At 40.3% G+C, this 27536-nt stretch overlaps 1 long non-coding RNA gene across 1 annotated transcript in view; it reads right to left on the reverse strand.

The window, feature by feature from the left end:
• LOC110211262 (uncharacterized) overlaps window positions 1–9034 on the reverse strand; it is a 48303-nt gene extending 39269 nt beyond the window's left edge. The window contains exons 1-2 of the long non-coding RNA XR_013485802.1: window positions 7406–9034; window positions 6113–6261 (exon numbers count right to left, since the gene is read on the reverse strand). This is a non-coding gene — a long non-coding RNA (uncharacterized LOC110211262). The remainder of the gene's footprint in view (window positions 1–6112; window positions 6262–7405) is intronic.
• Between the last annotated feature and the right edge of the window lie 18502 nt (window positions 9035–27536).

Below are 27536 nucleotides of genomic sequence, written 5' to 3' on the forward strand. Positions count from 1 at the left end.
AGAACCCATGTGACTGAAAGGATGGTGTTGCCCTCATCAATCATAGGGAAATTTGTAAGAGGGCAGGGTTGTGGATGAGCAGATAAGGAATTCTGTTTTGAACATGTTGTGTTTGAGATGCCTAGGGACATCTGTTTTGTTTCCAGTTCTTCGGTTCCACTTATGATATGAATTTGTTAGTGTATATGGGACCTTTCCCTCTGTCTTTGGCCTTTTTGTGGTATATGCCTAGAACTGAGAGTTCAGGGTCAAAGGGTAGAAATGTTTTGGTTACTTTGAAAATCATTCCAAATCATTTTACAGAATGGTTGTACTGAGTCTTAGCTCCACCAATAAGTACAAAATTTTAAATTGGGTATTATAAAGTGAGGTCAGGGAAACAGTGATAGATTAGGAGAACAGAGGATGGAGAGAATAGTGGTCACAATGAAGATGAAGAAAAAATATTCGGAGGTATGAGACAGAGGGAGAGATAGAAAGATAGGAGGTGATGATCAGAAAGGGGAATTTCCAAGTTGATGGTCATGAAGGTAGCAGTTATGAGTGATGTTCTAAAGAACATACATGGCTGTGTTGGGAATAAGATATAGAACATGGAAGTTGAGAAAATTGATAAACTGAGAGGCTAGAACATTCAAGAAGACATCAACAGGCAGATTGAAGTATTTGATTATGGAGATGGAGATGAAGGTTGTGAATCAGGTACTGAAATTACTCCTTGAGAAAGGAAAGAGAATGACCTGGAGTTTAGCATAGTATGGCAAAATGGAATTGAGTAGCGTGATATAGGCAGATAGAGTGAATCTCAGAGGTAGGAAGTTGTAGAACAAGGTCAGCAAAGGGAGGGCCTGAAAGTGGCAGACCTTGTTGACAAGGGGTGTTGGACGAAGACCCCATCAGTGAAAGGCATAAGAAAAGGATCAATTTTTATTGATGAGAGTGACCAGAGATGCAGTATTTTCTGAAGAGAACTGGGATTTTGATGAGGGTCAGAAAGAAAAGGAAAAAATCTAAGGCAAAGAGATCTAGGCTGAAGTAAAGTTAATTAACAAGAGACTAGGGATTCCAGAGAACACAACTGAATGGAAAGGCAAAGGAGTATCTGAACTATGGAAGGGCTGGGCTTAACCTCTTCTGAGACTTAGTTTCCTCATCTGCAAAATAAAAAATAACACTAGAACTACCAACTTCACGAGGTCATTGTGAGGAAACCTTAAAGTGTTATGGAAATATGAGTTAATATTATTGAGCAAAGATTTCTGCTCCATGCTGCAACTTTGTATAGCTTGCTTCTTAACAGGACTCTTTCCATTTTGTTTATATATCCCCAAAGTCTTGTGAACTTAGGCTCTTTCTCACCCTCCCAATCACCTTCTTTTAATTGGTCCCCTCGGCTTTCTTGGCCCGAGCATTGACTGCCCTGTAAAATTAATTTAAATTTCTTCTTTGCTCTAAGTTGCATAACTTCCAAAATTACGATTATACATCAAAATACCTCCCCCATACCCTGCCCAATATGGAGAGGTAACCAACTGTTCCTTGTTTTCCACATTTGTTCCTTAATTGGGTCCAAATGTTCCTCCCTTTTTTTTTCATCCTTCTTTAAAACCAGTAAGGTTGTCTGTCATGAAACCTAATGCTGGCTACGGACAGTCTTCTCCTTCACCCTTTTCACTCCCTGCTTCTGCTGCTGACTAACTTTTAAATTGTGAACAACCATAAAACAGTGACAGTTGTGCCCCACACTCTATCACTCTCCTCACACAGGGGAAGATCTGCTGGCCACATTGCAGCCGCTACTGACTGTACATCACAGCTGGCTGCCTGATCCTCTTCTACCCTTTGAGAGGGAAAGAGAAGTTACTGAGCTGACTTATGCATGCCTGATGTGATCAGCACGGGAAACAAAGAAACCATCTTTATAGCAACTGTAAGTCACCACGAAACGTACAGTATCATCTTAATAGTTTTGATAAATATGATGCCTGCTGAAATTAGAGACCATAAATTTGGGAGCAGTGCGAAGATGACTTGGGTTTAATAGAACAAACTGCTTAATGAAATTTATCTTATTAAAGTTAATTAAAGGGAGTGAAAATGGTCATTTGTTAAAAGGACCTAGACCTTCAAGGACTATTATGTGAATATACAATATACACATATGTGCAGATGAAGCTTATAAATGTGTGTGTATATTTATGTATAAAATTATATATGTGTATATATGCATACATATACACACACATGTATGTGTGGGTGTGTCACACACACACTTATACATATATACCTATAAATGTGAGAGCCAGCATGACGTTGTGGAGAGGATGCTGGACTTGGAGCGAGGAAGACTTGGATTAAATCCCATTTCTGATATTTTCTATCTGTGTGACCCTGGCAAATCACTGTTGAGCCTCAGACAATGCAGGTTGCAAATCTGAGATATTGGGGCAGTTCCCACATCAATGAAACCTCAAGACCTTGATGTGTTCCCCAATTCTTATTAAGGATCTTTCTTGAATAATTTGACGGAAAACTTGCAATATCTTAGGATATAAAAGAGACAATGGAAACATTTGGGAAGCATTCAAGGGATTCTATAAAGAGGTTGTGTGGTGTAATGGTAACTGACATTTTATAATGCTTATATTGTTGAATTTAAGCCTCGTAACAACTGTGTGAGGCACCGTACTACAGGACAACCCCATTTTACAGGTGAAGAAACTGAACTTCAGCATAGTTGTGTGAGCCCATGTTCACACTTAGAAACTGAGGCTTGGTGAAGGTGAGTCACTTATCTTTATAAGTATTAGATGCAGATCATCTTGATTCCAAGACCTCCATCTTGTTGCTGCCATGGTATTCTTTCCTCAGCTAGCATCTTCTAGCTCTACATTCTTTCTCAGGCATGCAAGATACTGACAACTTTCCATGAAGTCAGGGATCATGTTTTAATGATCTTTTTACCTCTCTCAATTCTTACCACAATGCTTTGCACCAGTAGGCACCTAATAGATCGGGGCCGGCACAACCTGCGCGCCCATGGGTATTTATAGCCCGCCTGCCGCCAAAGGACTTCAGGTGGGCCATGAAAAATGTAGAAGAAAACATCCTCTCTATATTTTTTTGCAGCCCCGAAAATCCTTTGGCCTGCCTGCAGGCCATAAGCATCCCCTACCCCCCCAGCTCCAGCGACCCATTCCTGAGTAAATAGAACTAATGAATGAGTGAATGTCCTAAATACTAACAAAGGATGCCTACAAATTCTCTTCATCCTTTAGAATACACAGCCCCCACAATGAGTAGACCAGGGATTTTCACTTAGTACATTTGATACCTTATCTATGCACTCACAAAGAGATTCAAGCAGCCAGAGGGTCCAAGTGTCAGCTTGCAGAATGCCATGCCCTCTGCTTCTTGGAGCCTCTCCCCACTAGACTTCAATTCTGGTCTTGCTTATGTGGAGGTCAGCAGCATGATTCTACTTTCAGATGGGGTGTCTGAATCTTCCCTCCAAATCTCACCCTATTCTAATGTCAAAATTAGGGTTGGGTGTGTCTTCTCCAAAGAAATACTCTTTATTGATCCAGTCATTAACAGGATATCCTAATTGACCCTCAATCTATTCTCTTTAAATGCTTAGCTGGTATTATTCCATTCATCCATCAAAGGCTGCCAGTAGCCTGGAAGACATAGTGACCCCACTACCTCTATCTTTAATAGTCTCTGCTAAAGAAATGCTCAAAATTCACCTAGAGGTGGGGAATGGTACACTCAGAACTCTCTCCAAGCCTAAGCAGTTCTCCATTATTATTTGGCAAACTTGATTTCAGCAAATTAAGAGGAATATCTAGAGAACGAATTGCACAGACTAGCATGAATGGTAACAGTTGTTTGAGAAGGTTAACAAACCAGAAAAAAAAACCAACCCAACATTCTTCCTATTTTTCTATATATGTGTCCTACATGTAAAATTTAATTTGATATTTTTTCTGCTGCCTTTTGGTCTTCAGGGCTTGTAAAATATGTTCATACAATCTTTTTTTGTAAATGATTCTTCTTCCTAAAAAGACCTTAATGCTCCTCATGAGCCGGCTTAGAAAAATTTTACCACTAACTCTAAGCCAAAGAGTGAGTATGCATGATCTGGTGTTACACTGAAGGGCCATAGCATTTAGAGCTGGATGAAACTGCAGAGAGCAGAGGATCATAGATTTCAAACTGGAAGTGACCTCAGAGGGTATCTATTCCACTCCCCTCATTTGGTAGATAGATAGGAAACCCAAGGCTGAGAGAAAGTGACTTGTCCATGGTCACATAGATAATAAATGACAAGGCAGAAATTGAAACCCCCCATCCATCTGACTCAAAAGCCAATGCCCTTTCCACTACACAATACTGCCTCTGTGCTGTGTCAAAGTGTTCTGTCTCTGACTCTGCCCTGTTTAACATTTTTAAATGTCACAAAGCTAGGAGGGAGAGCTAATAAGTTACATGACAAAATTAGTATTGAGGATACTCATAATAGGCTGAAACAAGGGGCTGACAAGATGAACCATACTAGAAAGGAGTCTAAAGTCCTTAATTTTTGTAACAAAAAATTAATTGCACAGGTATAAGAGGATCTAGCTTGATACCTAAACAAACTGACAAATTCATAGGGTTCTTTCTTTCCTCCAAGTCACAACTCAGAGGCCACCTCAATGACACCTTCTCATACTGCCCACATCCATAAAAGCATTCTCTCCCTCAAATTTCTCACTGCACTTTGCTAAACCTCTCATCATCACTTGTCACTTTCCTTTTGTTCATATGCATCTTATCAACAAATTAGAGTATAAATTCCTTGAAAGCAGAGTCTGCATCATATCTTTGCATTCACAAATCCTACCACAGTAGTTGTACAAAATAAGGAATTAAAATTTTTGTCAATCAAATTAAATGCAATCTGAAATTATAAGTGAGGGGCAGAACAGGAGCAAAGATGACACAGTTTCAGGAATGAACATAGTAAATTAATGGGGCATTAAAGATATTGATTAGAATAGAAGGCATGTGCTCGAGACTGGTGGAAAATAGAATTGAAAAGGTAGAATGAGGCTGGATGTTGGAGGATGTTGAAAATCACTGAAGAGGAGGTTCTGTTTAATGCTATAGGAAACAAGGAAGCAATGATGGTTGTTAAGAAGGGGATTGACATGATTAATCATGGGGATTGTTGTCTTTTCAGGGTGGAATGGGGAGTTTGGTTTTCACACATGTAAATTTTGAGCTTATAGCACTTGCAAGTAAGTAAGTCCTCCTAGGCTGTTGGAGAAATGGAGAAGACATGCTTGGAGATATAGATTTAAAAGTTATGATCAGACAGGAGAGGTGGCTGAAGTCATGACATTAGAATATGTGGGACTGAGTATAAAGAGAGAAAAAACAAATAGCAAGTCAGGGTGTATGTGAGGGGGATGCTTTGATGATGACTCTATTTGCCCGACTGACAAAAATAACTAGGACATAAAAGTCTTCCCAGAAGATCTGTTGCTCAACTGACCTAATCAACAGAGAATAATTATGACAGAAGAAGGAATAAAATCCATTTGAAAAGTATAGGAGAGAACCACAATTAAAAACATATGATGAACCTCTCCTAAAATAATATACCCTCTGTAGAAAATACACTGAAGGTATTCGTATAAATGTGTCATTTCTTTTACAGTAAAAGTGAGAACATTTTGTTCCATCTGAAATCTAATTTTGCAGCCTAATAAAGCTCATTCCAGTGCAAAGGCCATTTGTTCACTAAGAAAGGTATTTCTTTGCAACATTAATCATCTTCAACTTATAGTTTCTCCAGAGGGATAACCCCCTACTTTGCTTTTCCATTAATATTATCTTTAACAGAAAACTAATGACTCTGTTATAGTTGTATCCTCACTAACATTGCATGATGGGACTCAGAAAGATGGTGGACTTTATGACTTCCCCACGGGCTTCATAAGGTTAAATGATTCACTAGGTTAAATGATTGCTTGAAGCACAGTGAAAACCATGTTAATGAAAATGACCAGGCTGGAATGTGCCTGAGTGCTGACCAAATTCAAGTGAAGAGAGAGAGCCTTACCCTGGAGCTGCTTCTTGAACAGGAAGATCCTGACATCCACTAGGAGAACAATGACAGAATGCATTCCAGGAAGAGATGTTGCACGTTATTATTGTAGGTGGTGCTGTTTTTTTAAGGATATCTTCCATTTCCCAACAGAACCCCCAGATCTATCAACAAAATGAAGAAAACAATGCTTTTGACACTCGAACAATCTGAAACTAGGGATCAGTCATTGCTGTCACAACAGTCATGTCTCCAGTAGATTGCAAACTCCTTAAGGTCAGTTGTTTGAATTTATAAACTCAGTGGCTATACTTTGCCCTTGGTGAGCACTTAAATTGAACTGAACTGAATTGAATTGAATGCAAAGGAGTTTGTTTAAAAGAAGAACCTCTGACCATTTTCTTTCAGTCTGGTCCTACTCTTTGTGACCCTATTTGAGGCTTTCTTGGCAAAGATACTAGAGTGGTTTGCCATTTCCTTCTCCAGCTCATTTTATAGATGAGGAACTGAGGCAAATTTAAGTGAGTTTCCCAGAGTCACACAGCTAATAAGAGTCTGAGGCTGGATTTGACCTCAGGACAATGAGCCTTCCTGATTTCAGGCCCTTTACTCTATCCACTGCACCACCCAGATGCCCTTAAACATTATGTTATCCAGACATATGCTGGATTGTACCACTTGTGAGATGTTGTGTGTTCAGTTGTGTCTGCTTCTTCATGACCCCACTGGGGGTTTTCTTGGCAAGGACACTGGAGTGGTTTGCCATTTCCTTCTCCAGCTCGTTTTACAGGTGAGGAAACTGAGGCAAACAGGATTAAGTGACTTGCCCAGGGTCACACACCTACTAAGTGTCTGAGGCCAGATTTGGAATGAGTGTTCCTGATTCCAAGCCCAGTGATTTATCTACTGAACCAACTAGCTGCCTCTTCTCATAAGAGAATAGAAAAGAGATGACAATGAATGACTGTCCCCATCCTAAAAAATGGTTCAGCAATATGGCTGTACCTAATTCTACAGAATGGATATATTTAAGAAAAGTTTCCTATAAAATCACCTTTTCTAATCCTATTTTTCTACTATGTCTTTGTACAGTGAGAAGTGTTTTTCTGCATGAAATTTTGGCACATTTAGGAAGCTACAAACATTGTAAACATTTCTATTTAAGGAAAAATGGATAATTTCTGATAAAATGCTATTAATGCCAATAATACTGAAGACAAAAATAAACTAGTAGGGGTGACTTTTATGTTTGGTTTAAAAACTTCAAGGTCTGAAGAAAAAATGATAGCTTCAGTGACTTGAATATACCTGGCTGAAGCTTCTATCAATCTCCAATCCCACCTATCCATAAAACATATTTGGGGACGGGCCTTTTCTCCACTGTGAGAAGTGAAACCACTTCTCCATTCATGTTCCATGGGATGGCCACTGTTACAACTCTTTAATTGCTCAGACTCAGTTTCCCAGTCCTTTGTATACGCATCTGCATTTTAGAAATGAACAAGTTGAGCTGTTCTAAAAGAAAAAGGAAAAGGTTAGAGGCAGATACAGCCAAAGAGATTTGAAAAATTCCCATTAAGTGAATCTTGAAGTATAGTTAATTTGTTGCTGTTTCATGATTTTTTTCAGTTGTGCTTGACTCTTGGTGACCCCATTTGGGGTTTTCTTGGCAAAGATATTGGAGTGGTTTGCCAGTTCCTTCTCCAGCACATTTTATAGATGAAGAAACTGAAGCAAACAGGGTTAAGTGGCTTGCCCAGGCTCATGCTGCTAGTAATTGTTTGAAGCCAGATTTGAACCCATGGAGAGAAGTCTTCCTGACTCTGGGGCCAGTGCTGTATCTACTGTACAACCTTGCTGCCTTATAGTTAATTTAATTCAGTTCAAAATCAGTTTACTATATAATAAGAACCTGTTATGTGCAAGACACTGTGTTGGGCACTTGGAGCAAAGACAAAAATGAAAGTTCCTGCCTTTAAGAAATTTGTATTCTTCTGAGAATATGGAACTAGGTCCCTGATTTTAAATGCACCAAGTTCCCATTTCTTGTTATCAAGTTTATAAATAACAGGGTTTGGGTTTGTTTACATGGTAAAGAGACAGTAACTCTAAGTTTGCATTATGTCTGATTTGCTATCACTTTCAATTTGATAATTTATTCATGCCACTGTTCTGGAAACAATTATCAGTACTCTTTGGCTCAACAGTAACTACTGTAAAATCAAACACCTTTAGAAAAACAATAAGTTATGCCAGAAAATGTACTGTTTGACTTCAGCTTAGCGTAAAATGGAAGATGGAGGCACTAGGTAAATTGTGTGAGCAAAGCTACTGAGTACTGATAGAATACTTTATTACATCTTCACTCTGAAGTCTATTCCTGACTATATTTTCCCTAGAGGAAGATATATTTCACCCTACCTGCAGTTCCAAATATCCATCAACCTCAAGTCTTGTGATTAAATTCCTTCCCATTGAGACTAAGGTTACCAAAAACCCAAATCTGAGGGCAGGGATATAAATCAGACAATTTGAATATCCCTCTGCCTTTGTTTCTCCTTGCCATCTTCCCTTGAATTACCTTGTATTTATTTGAAAACACAGGTTCAGTCGCTGTCCCTGGATTTAATATATCCTTACATGTGTTTATTTCCCTGCTACAAAAGTAGGCTTCTTGAGGACAGAGACTTTTCCATCTCGGTTTTTGTATCTCCAGCGTTTAGCACAGTGCCTGCCTCCTAAAAGGCACTTAATAAGTGCTTGTTGATAGATTCATCGTCCTTCTCTTTGAGGTGTTCAGCAGCTGATAGAGGATCACCTTTGCTTTAAGAGGACACGCCAAAATCAATCCAGTTGTATGACTTCCATTTGAAATAATATAATCTAAATAGAATGAGATGCAGCAGTTTGTAGTCAGGAAGACCTGGGTTCAAGTCTTGCTTCTAAAACATACTCATTTATACCAGAAGCAAGGCTCTCAAGACCCCAGAATCTCTGTAAGTTCATTAGTTATAGTCAAGCTGCTAATCTACATCAGTAGAGGAGTTTCTATGCTGGGCATTCCCCACATTGATGAAATCACAGATCATGGGTATGCACATACACACACACACACACACACACACACACACACACACACACACACACATACACATTTGCATTGTGCTCTCCAAGCTATTTTTCTCATTATTGCTTCTCTTTGGAAACATCAAAAAGAAGAGTCTTTCCTCTGTGGCTGGCACGGTACCCATAGAAAATTCAACTTAAGAATGGGTATTGCAATCCTTTAATGGATCCATGACCTCTTCATTAATTTATTTGTTCACAATTATTTGTATGTTTTCTCCCCCATTAGTCTGTGAGCTCCTTGAGGGCACAGACCATTTTCACCTTTCTTTGTATCCCCTGCACTTAGCACAGTATTTTGCACATGCTAGCTGCTTAATCAATTTTTATTGACTGACTGACTCCCTCCAGTTACAAATAGTAACTTATCTATGCCTGGCCACCTAGCATGACTCTTGTCCATGTCATCCCATAATTCCTCCACAGGGAGTCCACCCCATATCCTGGGGCAGGATTTCTTGACACTGCATAGACACCAGCAAGCATATAAGCCATCCAACATGTTACCAGACCACATCCTTACCTGGACATACATTTCTCTGATGTCATCCTATACACTGCTTTGAATGTTCAATTCCTCATTTGTAATGTTGCCATCTACTTAAACCTATAACCATTTCGTTGTCCTTTGGATAATTCTCAACCACATTAGACAAGGTGAGTAAATTCAAATTCAAAGCTCTACAAAAAGTGCAGTAGAAAAATAGAAAAACCATATTATGTTAAAGGGAAAAGCTTGAGGACTCAAGGAAAAAGACTTTCTAGGAGCTATAAGTTACCTTTGCCACATGTACTGTAAGTTTTAGCTCACTTTCCATTGGACTCTGGTATTTGAGAAATAGTGTGTCTCCGACATTTCTTTTCGGGGGGGTAGGGGAAGTGTGATTTGTACCAACAGTTGTTACTATATTACCTTAATACATTAATAAATTACCCTTCTAAAAGTCTGGCTAATTGTTATCAACTGATAATTGTGGGTAGGAACACACTGGTAGGGGCTCATAAGTTACGGTGTTAGAAAGAGCTCCCAGAAAGAGCTAAAGATTAGAGGAAACATAATAGCTGCCCTCTAGGGACCCAGATTGCCAGTGCAAGTAGGGATTGGGAGAGTGGCTCCAGAACCTGTGCTTAGCCTCCATTTAAAAAAAAAAAACTTTTCCTGGATTAGAGTCAGATAGACAGAAATTTAGGTAACATAGTGTTGTAAAAGAAAAAAAAAACAACAACCCCTTAGTTTCTTTAAAAATACTATATGCAATAATCCAAGATAGTTGACATCTCTCCTACTATCCCCCTACCCCCAACTTCTTGGGGGCCTTCTATGATCATGTCTGAATCTACAAGATAATATTTTCAGCAAGATCCCAGAAGCACAGGATTTTGTTTGTTTTTCTGCATAGACTTCAGTTTTCCTCTTTTGCCTTTTATGTAAGGGGACACTTTTATAACGTGCAAATATTTCCTGTCAGCCCTTCTAATGAACTGTGACAATTAAGTTGAGAAGGGGAAATGCATGCGATGTGAAAAGTTGGCTTCCTTTCTCTGTAGCTAAGGGCTAACACAACCATAAATTAGTAAAGTATAGTGTTACATTGTGTAATCACTAATTATCATAATTAAATATTTGCAAAGATCTAAAATTAGCATCTGGGATTATATTTTTTTCTGAATTCAAATTTTAAATCCAAATTTTAAACTGATAATTAAGTTGAGAAGAGGAAATGCATGCGATGTGAAAAGTTGGCTTCCTTTCTCTGTAGCTAACAACTAACAGAATCATAAATTAGTATAGTGTTGTGTTGTATAATAATTAATTAATATAATTAAATATTTGTATAAATCTGAAATTAGAATCTGAGATTATACTTTTTCTGAGTTCAAATTTTAAACCCAGCATTGACTTACATTGTTGTTCCAGTTAACAATAGCATGAACAAGACAGATATTTTTATTCTGGCTAATTTGTTTCCTTTAATATAAAATGCTTTATTATTTCAAATTGTTGCTCTCAAATGAAAAGTCTCTGGGATGTTATGATTTGAGAAGGGCTATTTCTAATCAACTCCATTTTGGAGGAAAAGATTCCTAAGTTCTCTTAAATCCTTCAACTTTTCTAGAGGCTTGTTTTAAATTAAACTTCTTTTAAAAATTCCTTTGTTCATCCAGGACCCCCACATTTTTAAAGATAAGACCACCAGACCTATTGCTGACATCTGAAATGTTGTTATTGTTTTAATTCGCCTTTAGTTTTTCAGCAGGTTCACATGGTAATGCTTCACAGCTGGTAAAGGAGACAACTTTTGGAAGAGAAGGGGGAAAAAAAAACCAATGAGCAACATGGCCTAGCTCTGCAGCTGTATGTTATTACTTTATTCCCAATTCACAGGAAATGAACAATCATTTAGTACTGACAGGTACATACAGGAACTCACTATCTTCCTTTTCAACCTGAAAAATAAGGCACTACAGAAGTTAAGCATTAGACTCAAAGTATGCTTCGCATTTTTTGCCAAGGTTATGATGATATCTTCTGAAAGCTTTTGAAAATGCTCTGAGGAAATACTGCCAGCAAGCCTGAAAATCTGAGTGGAAAAAAAATATCATTCAGAGTCTTTTCTGTTGTTGACCATAGTAATTTACTGGTCCCATAAGGGTTGGGGAAGGTTAGACACCTCTAATGGTGATTGGGGTGTAATCCAAATTGTGTCCTTAATGGGTTATTAGACTGTAATACAAAAGCAATGTTGTACCAGTAAATGCCTCAACACATCAAAGTTGTAGGGATTGAAGAATCATGAAAAGAAAAGCAGTTGCAGAGCCTTTGGAAGGTGTTCCCCTACCCTCACCCCATCTGTCTTCTTGAAAAAGTTCAGTGGATTTGTCTCTCAGTTCAAAAACATTTCTGCTGGTTGCCATTTTTGATTAGATCAAATGGAAAATCAATAAGCATGAAGTTACATACTAATAATACCTCACAGACCTGAAACTAGACTTTTTTTTTTAACCTGGGGAAAAGAATAAAAGCATATGCTGATGTAAAAGGTGAAAGTGGAGGTTGTGAGACAGCTGGCACAATGTTTGAACCCTGAGGTTGGTAAATGACCACCTAGCAGCTACTAGCTAGCAGCTGAAGCCAGTGGAGATAGATAGAATGGATAGATGGATAGATAGATAAATCGATGATAAATAGGTGGATAGATGATTGATAGAGATAGAGATGATCAATAGGGATAGATAGATGATCAATATAGATAGATGGATAGATGGATGGATGGATGGATAAATAGATATATGATAGATGGATAGATAGATGGTTGATAGATGATTAATAGAGATGGAGATGATCAATAGAGAGATAGATGATCAATATAGGTACATGGATGGATGGATAGATAGAATGGATAGACAGATAGATGATTGATATAGATAACTGATAGAGATAGAGATGATCAATAGAGATAGATAATTGATATAGATGGATGGATGGATAGATAGATAGATAGATAGATAGATAGATAGATAGATAGATAGATAGATAGTTACATATGCTGGTCCTCTGATTCTAAATACAGCCTCCCATATCTCTTTGAAAAAGATCAAGTTTTCCACTCCTTTTTGAATGGCATTTCAGTTCAGCATGAGGTCCTGGAATCCCAAAACAAAACCATGTAGGGAACTATGAGACTGCACCATTTGCAAGTGCCCTAGGTATAGTGGGTTCCAGTTCCAACCTGCCTCCAGGTTGAACTGGAGTCTTTTGAAGTAGACCTTCATGGGGTGAACAGGAAGACGACAACCTTTTTATATTATAGTTGGCTTCCTTTCCTGAATTAGTGTTTATATTTTCCCAGTAGAAATCCCTAAATTGAAAATATAGAGGTGTCAGCTAGCACCACTTTGGTTGAGGTTGTGTCAACATTTCCTATAACCCTTGTTTTTCTAGGGTTTATAACTAGACCGTAAAAATTTGCTCAGCTCTGAAACTTGGCGTAATAAGTCTCAGCCTAGGAGTGAATTTTTGAGAATTGAAGGGAGGGTTAAGGTGGAGTTTTAGGGAGAGGGAGGAAAGGAGAATCATTTCAGCTGCTTTGAACTCCTGTCTGGACTCAAATGGAAATTACTTAGAGATGCAGTTTCATTGACTCTGACTCAAATGGAACTTCAATTAAAAAAACAAACAAACAAACAAACAAACAAAAAAGAAAACAACTCTGAACTCTTCCAGGGATTCTTCCAGTAATTTGGGCTAATTGCTCTTGTTAATTTTGGGAGAAAATGTTAATGATTGAGGTATTTAATTTAAACCCACTGACTGTACATCTGCAGATTCCAGTTGGTTTTTTTTCCCACAAAGCAGTTAGCTATGCATAATAATGGGATTTAGCAGACCTTCTGCACACACACACACACACACACACACACACACCCCTTTCAATGTGTGAAAATACCTCAACTGGCTTCAAAGGAATTTTCCGATAGTTAATAGTCCCTTGAGCATACATATTTATTAAATTTCACATCCCTTTATTCAATGCATCCTTATGCAATCCATGATTTAATATCTCATCATGCATTTACCAGATGAACTGAGCTAGGCAGCCCAGGCATCATTCCTATGAATAATATTGACTCTTTCGAAAACTCACTTCAGCAACATAGTAAGGCCTGAGGGAGAAACTGGTCATACAAGGTTGGCTACTTTGGGGCTCTTTCTCAAGTGCCTCTTCTTGAAATGGTGGAAGATTGATGTAGCAAGAGGTGATTGGCCTAAGCATCAATCAATCAATCAATCAACAATGGATTATTAAGTGCTTACATGTACCAAACACAATGCCAACCACTGGGGATACAAAAACATTAATGAAATAATCCCTGCCCTCAGATTCTATTGGAGGAGGAAAAATGGACACCTATTAGTACTCACATATACAAACTATTTGCAACAAAAAGACAAGGTAATTTGGTCTCGTGCCATGTCCAAGGGCCTGTTGTCTTAAGTTGTGGTAGTAGTCCTGGCTCTAACAGGGTTCTGTGCCACATGGGAATTGATTTCAACAGCTTGTTTTTGCTTCCTCTCTTTGCATACTCCTACTCATGGGCACCTCTACCAATTCCTACAACTAGAGTCCTTGTCTCTTGCCAGAGTCTTTTGTATTTCTGAAACTATCCTTCATCATAGCGCCTTGTGCTTTCATCCCACATCTGGTCTAGATAATACTCCAACCCTCAGATAGATGGTGCTGGCCCTGCTTCAAATGTGATTATCTATACCCTATATAATTGTAAAATCCAAGAGTGGAAGGGACTACAGAGGCCATCTATTCTAATCTGAACCTGAAAAAGAGTCCCGTGGACACCATACCCAACAAGCGGTCATACAGTTTTTGTTTAAAGACCTCAATTAGATTAATAAAGCATTTACTAAGCGCTTACTATGTGCCAGGCACTGTGCTAAGCCCTAGGGATGGGAATAAAAGCAAGTAAGACAGTGCCCACCCTCAAAGAGCGTACATTCTAATGGGAGAAAAAAAAAAACAACCCATTTGGGGTGATGGGAAAGCAGAGGGGAGAGGGCAAAAGAAGAGTACCTACTCTGGAACAATGCTGGGAGAAGGAGGTAGAGTTGGGGGAAGGACCAGGAGACAGTGAGGCGAAGCATGACTGGGGTCCTTCCTAATGAGGAAGCATCTCAGTATTAGATTAAGCCAGGACAGAATTTCAGAGGCAGTTCCTGAGGCAATCTCATTACCTCCCTCACAAGGGAGCCCATCTCATTTTTGTATAGTTCAAGTTGCCTGGTAGTTATGCCTTATATCAAGCTAAAGTCTGCCTCAGCACCTTCAATTCTCTGCTGCTAGCTCTGTTCTCTAGGACCAGGCAGACCAAGTCTAATCTATCTTACCCTTTAGGCCTGCAGATTCTCAAACACAGTTATTGAGGGGCAGAGGAGAGACTTTACTTTTTTTCTGTCACAAACTCTGATAGCTGTACATAATAATAATGGTATTTAAGCAAACCTACATATGTACACACACACACACACACACACACACACACACACACACATACACACACACATTCCTTGTCACTTGTCCCCAAATGAGTGACCTTTGTTGACTCATGTTGCTGGAAATCATGTAAAAGTTTTGTTCCTAGGCCCATCTTGCATCACCTTCTTTTGGATGAGGGAGCCCAAGAGAATCCATGACAGGGTGGACCGAAGGCCCATCTGTATCACCCCTAGGGTCTACAACCCAAACCAGCAATGACATTTTCCTAGGTGGTAGTAAACTCTGTCTGTACTATGTGCTATACGAAACACCTAGCACAGCATCATTTGCCCATCAGTGTTTGCTGAAACGTTTTTTTTAAAGATGATAATTCACTTGGGAAAGGATTCTTCTTCCCCATTCAACAGACATTTATTATGTACCTGCTGCCTGCAAGGCATTGAATGTGTAGGTCCTGAGGATATAGAGGACAAGGAGATACTTTCAACACAAAGTATGTACAGAGTAATACAAAATGATTTCCAGAAGGAGAAACCAATAACACTGGGTACATTAGGGAAGGCCCCCATAGGTGGGAAGACCTGAACTGTGTTTTGAAGGATACTAGGAATTCTGTGAGGTAAAGGTTAAGATGGAGAGCGTTCGAGGCTCCTTTGATGGCTGAAAAGGCTCAGTGTCCAGAGAGATAGAATCTTACTATAGCAAGGGTATACAGGATAGTTTAGCTCTAACTGAACGGGCATGATGGGGGCTAACAGGACCTTGAAAAGGGAGCAATTACAAGTTGCTAAGGATGTGCTTCTCGCGCTAATGGAAGGGGAAATAAGCAAAAATAAAAAGATGTGAGTGTGACCTTTAGGCTGAACTACAATTTTAGTCTTCAAGGGTAAAACCCCTCAATGACACTTCCTGAATCTTTTGGCAACTTTTAAGCAGTATGTCCCTCCATCACTTCAGGGAGCCGATAGAGCTCCTCTGCTCCCTCATTTCCTACCTCCTTCCAGTGCTCCCCAGTAGAGCACTTCCTCACTTCCCATCTCCCACTCAAATCATTAGTCTGAGTTCCCGGAGGGCAATGAGTACTTCTCTTCTCTGGGTGGGTACTAGGTTAACCCTGAGGGGTTGGATTTTTGAAGTACTGGTGTCTATGAGCCCACATTTGGTGTGCTTCCCAATGCCATTTGAACAGTTAATATCAAATAGCTTTTACAAAAGGTACATTTATTGAAATTATAGCGAGAACAATAGTTATAAAATAACACACCCAAATTTAGGCCACACTCTCTCCTTGAACATACAAAGTCTCTGGGGAGAATATGTTCAAGTATGAATAGCATATATGACTAAAGTAAACTCACAGCTCCTGATGATTAGAAGTTCTTATCTCCCTTTGTGGCATCCTCATGAAGTTGCCTCTGGGCTCCTCATAGCCTCTGCTAGGCTGTGAGTATCAGGTCCAGACGCTGCCTTCACTTGGTGCATCTAGTTAGTTCGTGGTGTACCTCTGAGCGGTGTGATGTTCGGGATGCAAACACTGTCATTAGCCACCACTACTCCAACGAACGCTGTTCCCAGCATCTGTTGGAACTACAGATCTTCCAACCTCTCGCAGATCCCAAGGTCATCACCTGGTTAATAAGGGGAGAGAGAAGAAAAAAAATTCAACCTTCTCTTCTCTAAGGGCAATTCTCTCAACCATCCCTTGACTGATCTGTTACGGGAATGACTGAATCCCCGAACTGGCTTGCTATTTAATCTATAGCCCCAAAGGACATTCTCTTCATCCAGTCACAAAATATCTTGTCTGGTATCATCTGCTTTGATCCAATGATCAAGGACCTTCTCTGCTCCCAAACTGATCAGGACTTATTTCACCTAGTATATACCTTCGTTTGGTTGAGTCAGTGGATAAGTCTGAGCCTTCTGTGTTCATATTAACTAGGATTGGGCTAAAAACCCCCACCCTCACACTGAGAAATGACAGGGAGCTACAATGAGGCCAAAATACAGACATCTTAATTGGAGGGAGACAAAGGCAGCAAGGTGAGGCTAAGATCCAGAATCATAGACACTGACAGGTTCCGTATGTGGTAACTGGAGCCTCCCAGCCCATGTGGTTGGTGTCTGGACCATCCAGGTGCATGCATACACAAGGACTATCATTCCAGCGTGGACTTTTCTTCCCTCCCCTATGCTGCACACTCCACCCTATAGTGAGTAATTTACAGAATGCCATCGATTATAATTACCTATTGTAATATTTAGTAGAAGGGCAAAGCAATAGAGTGATGGGTAATCCAGTAAAGTGTTGACTCCTCAAGGGCAGGGACTGTCCTCTTTTTGTATTTTTATCTTCAGTACCTTACACATAGTAGGGGCTTACTAAATGTTTGTTGATTGACTTTAGAACCAGATCCGGACTAAGACTTACCTTGTACGCTTATATAGGATTTTGTCATTAAGTTTGAGGAGATCTGTCTTGATCAAACATATACAAATTCATGTAATAAGTAGTCATTACATAATGAGGTTCTATTGAATATGAAATGATAACTGGTAGCATAGAGAGGGTTAGGAATAATATCTGAAAGGATAAGGTTAATGCAAATTTGGCAAATCAAATAGAGTTCTCCCTGGCAAAATTATTTTTTGAAAGTTACCCTTAGGTAACTAGGGTAAAAATGGCCCTAGGGGGAAAATGGCCCTAGAAAACAATGCCAAGGAAGCTTAAGAGAGAATGGATTTTTTCCCCCTCCATTTTTATTTTTCCTGTCTGGAGAAATTTTTCTTTCATGTTCCTTGCCAGTTGTCAGTGATGGGGGCTGTGTAGGCTCTCATGTTTTCTCCAAATTTTTCATCCTCTCATTCCCTTGATGCTTCCTTCCTCTTGAAGAAATAGGTTTCATCTACAGTGTGAGTCATTTGGGTTCAACATAGAAAAGGACTTCCTGGCAGTGGGAGCAACTGAACATTGGCGTGGCTTAGCAGGCTGAGGTAACTGCCTCTGGAGGTTGGTAAAATATTAGACCGGCTCCCCATGTGGGAACTGTGGGATCCTGTCAGTCTAGCAGGAAGATGGACCTGGTGCCCTCCTCTCATCCCCTGCAGTCCTATAATTCCTTTTCTCTTCCCTTTTTTCCCCCGCCAGCTGCATGTGTACCCCTTGGCTCAGCTGTTTTCTCATACAAAATTAGCCCCTGAGGACACCCCTTTTTGACAATAAAAAGCATATCCCTATGAGGTCAGCGAGTGTATTCAGAAAGCAAACCGGGAGATGTCCAATGGCCTGAAATAACTCTGCACAGCCCAAGTCCGGAGTTTAGGAATCCCTAGTGTTGAAGAGGGCCCCATAACCACCTCTCCCTTCATTTCAAGCACCCTCATTTTCTTTCCATCGCTGTCTGGCATTTGTGAGTCAAACCTATCACCCCACTCCCAAGATCTGGAAAGAGTCTTGAGCGTTCTTTCTCCTCTGTTGTTTGTAAAGGCTGTGTTACCCAGACCAATTCAAACTCCATCAAGCTCTCTGAATTGTGATGTTTTAATCTCTCCCCTCCCCCAACCAACACAGAAAACCGTGTTTTAGAATGCCCCTGAAAGGGTGACTTTGACTTATGGCTAACAATATTCCTAGGGCGGCTCTTGAGTAGAAACTTCCTTCAAAGGTCATGGTGAGAAAAGCAGCAGTCTGGAAAGAGAACGGCAAAGCTATGCCCACCAGGAATTGAACAAAAAAACAAAACAAAAAAGTAAAACAAAACAACCACACACACACACACACACACACACACACAAAACCCTTTATGAATGTGGCTGAAAGCATAAGGCGACCACTCCACTCCCCAGGCATCTCCTTGGCTTGTTGGCTCAGGGAGCAGGTGGGGAGTTGTTTTTGTGTATGTTGGCTTATCTGAGTAAACAATCATAGGCCCTTAGATCACACTGCACACCAAACCCTTCAGACATCTTAAATGAGAAAGACTGGCACGCACAGGTCACTGCAGTCATTTGCAGTAATGAGCAGGAGTTAATGAATTTCATAGATTAGCCATAAGGGGAAGGAAGAAAAGCCCAACAGATAAATCCTGAAGAAACCGTGAAATATATACGTAAAAAAGACTAAGGTGTGTTACTTAGCCCTGTTACATTAATAATGACTAGCACATTAATTAATGTGCTTTCATCTTTTTGGCAGAGATGATTCATTCCTTCTATTCCCAGACCTCCTGTCTCCTGCTATTAATTCTCTTCTGAAAAACCAAGGGATTCTGATACCCCAGAAGCTGTGACCTCTATCTCCTTAGCTGATCCACAGATAGCCCTTTGTTGCTACCTAACTTGTTCTATTTTGTGTTATACAGGATGACTCAAAAGTCTTCCTTTGAGCGACAGGGCTTAACATGGCACTAAGACTTTTGGGACACATTTATTTATTTATTGATATGCGCACATACTGCTCATTTCTTCATATTATACATTCCTTGAGCACCAGGATATTAGGACTATAGATCATAGGGTCAGAGATTTAGACCTTAGAGGTCAACCAGTCCCAGCCCTTTCATTTTACAGATGAGGAAATTGAGACTCAGAGAAATTAAGTGATTACTAGCCCAGGGTCACATAAGTAGTATCAGAGTCAGATTCAAACTCAGTCTTCTGGCTCTAAACTATTGTCATTATTATTATTGTTCCTGTTAATAATAATAGCAAACATATAGGGAGTGTTTTCAGGTTTGCAAAGTGCTTTATGAATTTCTCATTTTTATTATCTCATTTTGCAGATAATAATAGCAATAATAATAGCTAGCTAACACTTATATAGTGCTTACTATGTACCAGGCATGGACCTCACAACGACCCTGGGAGATTGATGTCTCTATTACCCCCATTTTACAGTTGAGGAAACTGAGGAAATAAGGAGCTAAATGATTTGCCCAGGGTTATACAGCTAGTAAGTTTCTGGCACTGGATTTGAACTCAGGTTTTCTTGATTCCAGGTCCAGCATTCTGCACTATGGCCCCTCTTTCTATTATACTACTCGGTCTTACTTGTCTTTGGTACAGTGCTTTTCCTCCACCCCCCAGCCTAGACTAGGGGTAGGCAGAGTTGTCAGCGGTCAGGAGCTAAATGTGCATGGAGATGCAAGGAAAGGAACTTTTTAGTATTATTATTTACAAATGCATGTATTTTAATGCCAGAAATTTCTGCTCTGTGCTGCACAAAGGAATTGATTTTGGGATAAGCCGGTGCACATGCTCCATAGAGCAAAGGCTCAAGGCCTCAAGTAGACACAATCCTTGACTAAGGCACACATGGGCCTTGTCTGGCCCTACACCTCTCAGCCTTTGCCCACTTCCCCTCCCCTTTCCCCTAGGCTTCTTCCTCCTCCATCCCCACCCCCTTCAGCACAGAGCCTTGTATGTAGGAAAAGTTTCATGAATGTTTATTGAATGGAATGGAATGAAATGCCTGGTGTCTGATAGAAGCAGAAGCAAATTTGGCACTTACCATCAGAAGTTTGCTGCCACTATAGAGGATGGGAGAATCTCTTTGTAGCCTTCACACTTTGGGGCACCTTAAGATTAGTGGCTGGCCTTGGATGCCCTAAGGGCATGCACATGTCCCTTTAGGGCACAAGGGATTGCAAAATCTCAGATCCATTTGTCACAGGTCAAAAATCCAGTCACTGAAAACCTTACAAACAAAAGCAGTCTGATAACTGGAAGGCTCTCCAAAGTGTCTATGAGAATCCATGCTCACTTTCCATTCACAGGAGATTACTTCTGGAGGTCCTTAACCATTTTGGTTTTTTTTGGTCTCATGGACCCCTTTGGCAGTCTGGGGAAACTTGTGGACTCCCTCTCAGAATAATGTTTTTACATACATAAAACAAAATTCATAGGATTACAAAGGGGAAAAAAAGGTTAGTGAAAGTAATAATTTTTTTCCCAGTCAAGTTCACAAACCACTGAAATCTCCCCATGGACCTTTTGAACTCCAGGCTAAGAGCCTCTTTCTATAGTTCCCTGTGAATATGAAATTCTGCAAGTACAGTATCAGGCCTGTGGAGGGAGTAGTAAATGCCAACAGCAGAGAGGACTCTGGCTTGGGAGTCAGAGGATAACGATGAAGATGAGCATGAGAATTCAAAAATCTGGGGTGGAGGTAGGAGAGGCATTCTGTCCCTCTAGGTCCCCGTTACCACATCTGTAAAATGAAGAGGTTCCAAATGACAGCCTCTATGTGTCCTTTCAGGTCTCAATCTGTGACCCTATGATCCTACACACCCCTATCCCCTCCCCTCCCAAATGGATAGCTAGAAGCTTCTGGTGACAGTTTTTTCTCTAGTCAGCAAGGCTAATTCTAGGATCAGCGTTACCATACTCCAAGCCTTTCCAGTTTGGTATCTTTGACCAGCACTCCCAGGAACCCTAGACCACCTCCACGGGCAATCTTCCTAGCCCCAGTTTAACAAAGGAGCAAAGACTACTTTATTCTCATAATTCTATGGTAGAAGCAGGCATAGTGATGAGTTTCTTTGCAGGTTTTTTTTTTAAAGAGGTACATTACAAGAATGAGAACATAATGATCATTTTGGCTTTAAGACAGCGCTTAGAATCAGCATAAAGGTCTGTTCTTCCTATCTGGAGCCAAATTCGCCAGGTTCTGGCTGAAAGTAAAGACTTTGGCTTCTTCCTAAAAAAGTGGCATTCAGTGTGCCAACCTTTCAGCCCTTTCTGAAGGTAGTTTCTAGTAGCTTAATAAAGCCATCACTGTGATGGACTAGGTACTTATGGAAATACAGGCTATTTTATTAAGACACATTGTGCTTTATACGGGGAGTTACAGTGAACAGATAGAGCTATTACCAAGTGAGGTAATTTAAGCTAACAAAGGTCCTCATTTGATGTCATAATCAGCTAGGGCTGCTGATTCAGCTTTGAAATGAACATACTTTGAACCATGAAAAGGGGCCAGAGGCAGAGTGCAATTTCAGGTTATGGATAAACCTGATCCTGCAGTCCTCCCTCTGAAATCAATGGGAGTCCTCACTGCTGAAGAGCCCGAAGCATCATTAGAGCCTTTCTGGTATTATTTTCTTGGGCCATTAGTGTGCACTGTCCAAATCAGTGTAAAATGCTCAACATCCCAGCCCTCTGGGGTCCCCATGAGTAATGGTGCCCAGCAAATGCAATTCTTGCTTCCGAATCAAGCTGTTCTGAGCCCCCCATGATGTGCCGAATCCTCCTTCTCAGCAAAGTTACACACGTTGGTTCTTTAGTCCTAGGTAAAAAGATTCCTAGAATCCTGGGGAAAAGGAAGTAGAAGGCTCAACTATGAAGGGATCTTATTTGTCCCTAAAGAAATACTTTTAAACGATGTCAAGGTATGGCTATGGATCGTTGTATAGGAAGAATCACTAGGAAGATACCAGGACTTGGAGAGCCAGGTGAGGGTACAGCCACACGGTAACCAGAGATTAGGAAAATCGGATGTCAGGAATTCCAGCTATTAAGAGGAAGGTTAAGGAAATACACAGATAGAATATAAGTTCCTTGAGGTCAGGGACTGGTTCATTTTGCATTTTTTTGTATCCTCAGAGTGTAGCAGGGTGCCTAGAACATAGTAAGTGCCTAGTAAATACTTGAATTGAGTATCCCAGATCAAAGTGGGCAGAAATAAGTCAGGACAGAGATAAGGAAGAATCAGCAGTCTGCACGTGGACAATCTGAATGCTCTGTTGAGAACAGGATACAGAAAGTATAAGGTTTAACAAATTCCAGGTATTAAGAGTCTGTGATGCCTAGCATTTTCAGCTCTGTTCCCAATAGCAGTTGGAATCCTTCGTAACCAAATCTTTTGGCTAATTCTTGTGGTGATCTGCAGTGGTAACTGCCTGGGGGCTTCTGTAGAAGGGTTTATTTATTTATAGAGGATAAGTGTTAGCCTGCTCAGCTGTCTTTGATTGGCAATTAGCACATTCCTGCCAAACCCTAATGCAAACAGAAGCCGCCTCAGCTGTCACCTGAGAGAGGGTTTCCAACAGAAATTCAATAACCAACAAGCCTTCATTCATTTAAGTCAAATTACCCACCTCATCCCCTTGATACCTCTTCTGACCTCTTCCCATCCAGTCTTCAGAACTACCTTGCTACTTCCCAGACTACTATACCCTCTAACCTCACTTGCTATATGGAAGTTATTCCCCCTAATGAACTTCAGGTGGACCTGTGTCAGCTGCCGCTAACTTTTATGATCATTGGAAATGGATGTTTCAAAGTTTGTAGAGAAATCTTGTCATTTCACATAAAAGGAAGTTGAGGCTCAGAAAGGGAAAGGGATTGGCCCATGGCCTTAGAGGAAATGCATTGCTGAGCAAAGACTAGAACCTAGGTCCTTGTCTCCCACTTTAATGATCCTGTACCCATGCCAAAAACAATTTTTTTAAAAAAATTGTCAATCTCCCTTTATTTAACTTTCTACAAGATATCCTCTGGGAGAAGATAAAAAAGAACAGGTGACTGAATCTGGAAAGATTGACAGAAGAAAGGGGCCTTTTTGACCAGACCCTCCTTCCTGCCTTCCTGCCTTCTTTTCTGCCTTCCTTCCTTCCTTCCCACACTTTGCTTTTCTCTGGGTCAGAATGCAGAAAGCTCACGAAGACAGAATGCTGAGAGTTTCACATAATGTATGTCTGGCATACATTCCCTGTTATACAAGAAACAGCAGTCTGGTGAAAGACACCCTACCCATTTCTGAATTTTCCCTTCGCCCTTAGAGCAGAATGGCAAAGGTAAGGATAGGAATCTCAATGATTCTTTGTCATATCAACCTTTCATCTTCAAAGCACTTTTTATGAAGCAATGAAAGTTAAATGTAATAACATCTGACATTTAGCAGTTCATATGCATTAACTTATTAGACCCTCACAACAGACCTGTGAAGTAGGCACAATGGGGGCAATTAGCCCAGTTTTACAGATCAGGAAAGTGAGGCTCGACGAAACTGATATGGGCATCCAGAGGTAAATGACAGAGATGGGATCTGAACTCAGGACTCTTGTCTAGACTCTAGGACCAGGATGTTTTCAACTGTACCCCGTTATAAGTGCTTAAGTTCTTCAGATGCCTCTTTGTAACTGAGTGACAAAAGTTGGTTTCTTTAAATGAGGAGATGTCAGTGTGTTAGGGTGGGAAAAGCATTACTAGTCTGGGAGACATGATGACAAATACCAGACAGTTTCATAGGATCAAAGGATCATAGGTCCTTAGAGCTGGAAGGCACCATAGAAATATAATTTATAAAGAAGCTCAGACATACAAAGAATTCAGAATCTGAGTTGGAAAGGACTGCAGAGGTCATATAACCCAACAACTCTCTATCACGTATCGGTGAAACACTACAGTACAATTCTTGGCATACAGTAAGAGTTTAATAAATGTTTCTTCATTGATTCATTGATTCATCCTGCCTTTGATTAAAGATCTAGAGGGAGAACTCACTTCTTGCCAAAGCAGCCTAGTCATCTAAAGCCAGACATCTCTAGCTCCTTCAATGGATGGTCACACAAAATGGTTTTGAGGCCATTCACCTTCTTGATTTTCCTCCTCTGGATGCTCTAATGTGCACCTAGAACAGAATACAATACACCATAAGTAAACTGATGCCTGGCCCTGATCACTAGGCGCCTTTTACTGTATTCTATAATGTCATGACCTTTATTGCATGCTGTGTTACTCTGTTGGCTCATATTGAGCATTTGTTCAACTAAAACTCTCAGATATTTTTTCCAGACCGACTGCTGTTTAATCATAATTCACCCATCTTGTACCTGTCAAATACTTGAGCCCAAGTATGAGATTTTACATTTATACATTTTACTTTCCATCTTTAAGAGGCTGGGTGCCATAGTGGATATGGGACCCGTCTAGACTGCACACTGGAGGTGGTGATACTTAATTTCCCATTTTCCCTTTTACCCCATTTCTTTTGATAAGTCATGAACCTGATGTTTTTTCTCTCCCAACTCTCCTTTCCTTCACCTCCAGGCCTAATAAGGTAGGTTTATCTTTATTTCTTAAAACTTTGCTTGTGGAAACTAAGAGAATGTATAACAACTGAGGGATGGCTGAGTAATTTGTGGTATATGAATATGATGTAGGTACTGTTATTCTGTAAGAAATGAGGAAATAAATGATTTTAAAAAAACACGGTTCTTCCAAACCTTTTCATCCCTCCTCAACTTCCCATGACTCTTCCTTCCCCCATTCTCTCATCTGAGAAACTTGTCTCTTGGTTTACAGAAAAAATGAACTATTTCTCCCCTCTTCCTCATCTCCTATCACTCATCTGTCTTCTGTCCCTGTTTCCTTCTTCACTCCTGTCTCACAGGATGAAGTGACCTTACTCCTTACCAAAGCTAACGCCTCTACCTGTGAGGTGATCCCATTCTATATTCTCATCCAATAAATTGCCCCCTCTCTCATCCCCACCCTTCCACTCATTGCCAATTTCTTCCTCAGTTTACTGGCTACTTCCCTACTTTTTTTTTTTATTATTTTTTTTTTTGCTTCCCGACTTTCTACAAACAAGCTCATATCTCCCCTTTCCTGAAAAAACAAAACAAAACAAAAATATTCTCTCTTGATCCTCCCATTCCACTATCTTTCCTATTTCTCTTCTGCCGTTTCTAGCTAAACTCCTTGAAAAATCTGTCAACAATAGATTACCTCACTTTGTCTCACTCTCTTCTTAATCCCTCACATTCTGGCTTCCAACCTTATCATTCCATTGGAAACTATTCTCTCCAAAATTGCTAATAATGATCCTTTAGTTGCCAAATCCAACAGCCTTTTTTTCAATCTTCATTCTTCTTGACCTCTTTGTGGCCTTTGACACTGTTAAACACTCTCTTCTCCTCCATACTCTCTTCTCTAGAGGTTTTCAGGACAGCAATCTCTCTTTTTTCCTCTTTCTGACCACTTCTCCTCTGTCTCCTTTGCTGGATTCTCTCCCAGATCACACTCTCTGACTGTAGGTGTCCCTCATGGTTCTGTCCTCGGTCATCTTTTCTCCCTACTACTTCACTTGGTAATCTCATCAGCTCCCAAGGATTTCATTACTATCTCTATTCATTCTCTACAAGGATCTCTAGATTCTCAAATCCATCTTGCCCCAATCTCTCTGCTAACCTCCATTCTTGCATTTCCAACAGCTCTTCAGACATCTCCAACTGGACTCCAACATCTTAAACTCAATATGTTCAAAATGGAATTCGTTATCTTTGCCCCTAAATCCTATACTTCCCCATGTACACTACCACATTGACTTCCCTGTTTCTATGGAAGGCAACACCACCCTACCAGTCCCTCAGGCTCACAACCCAAGACTCATCTTGGATTTCTCACTATCTCTCACCCCACCCCCTCCATAACCAAGCTGATGATTTTAGCTTTGCAACATCTTTCAAATATGGCACCTTTTTTCTCTGTGACATTGCCAATGCTCTAAGTGTATACCCCCTTAGATCACCTCATGCTTGGGTTATTACAATAGCCAGCTGGTGGGTCTGCCTGCCTCAAGTCTCTCCCCACCCCAATCCACCTTCCATTCAGCCACTGAAGTGATTTTCCTAAAACACAGGTCCAATCATGTCATGCCCCTACTCAATAAACTCCAGTAGCTTCCTATTGCCTTCAGATCAAATAAAAAATCCTCTGTTTGGCATTCAAAGCCCCTCCTAATCTAGGCCTCTCCTACCTTTCCAGAGTTACACCTTACTTCCAGACATGTCCTCATTGTTCTAATGACATTGGCCTTCTGGCTGTTTGATGAACAAGACCCTCCACCTCTCCATTCGTGGCATTTTCTGTGGCTGTCTCCCATGCCTGGAGTGCTCTCTCTCCTCTGCTCTATTGATCTCCCTTGCTTCCTTTAAGTCCCATCAAAATTCTACCCTCTACAGGAAGCATTTTCCAACCCCTCTTAATTCTAGTGCCTTCCCTCCATTAGTTATTTCCCATTTTTTTTGTATACAGCTTCCTTCGTATATATTTGTTTGCATGTTGTCTCCTGCATTAGATTGTAAGCTCCTTGAGGGCAGGTCCTGTCTTTTGCCTCTTTTTGTATCCTCAGCACATAGCACAGTGTCTGACACATAGTAGGTACTTAATAAATATTTATTGATTGATTATTAAAAGACAAGTGAATGGATGCTGAGTGAACATCGATATCCCCAAAATTATCAATTTTGAGAATTTTTACAAACAAATGAAGAATGGCACAAGTTGAACTAGGTGTC

Source organism: Phascolarctos cinereus, unplaced genomic scaffold (genome assembly GCF_003287225.1).
Source record: "Phascolarctos cinereus isolate Bilbo 61053 unplaced genomic scaffold, phaCin_HiC Scaffold_1;HRSCAF=81, whole genome shotgun sequence".
Lineage (NCBI taxonomy): Eukaryota > Metazoa > Chordata > Mammalia > Diprotodontia > Phascolarctidae > Phascolarctos > Phascolarctos cinereus.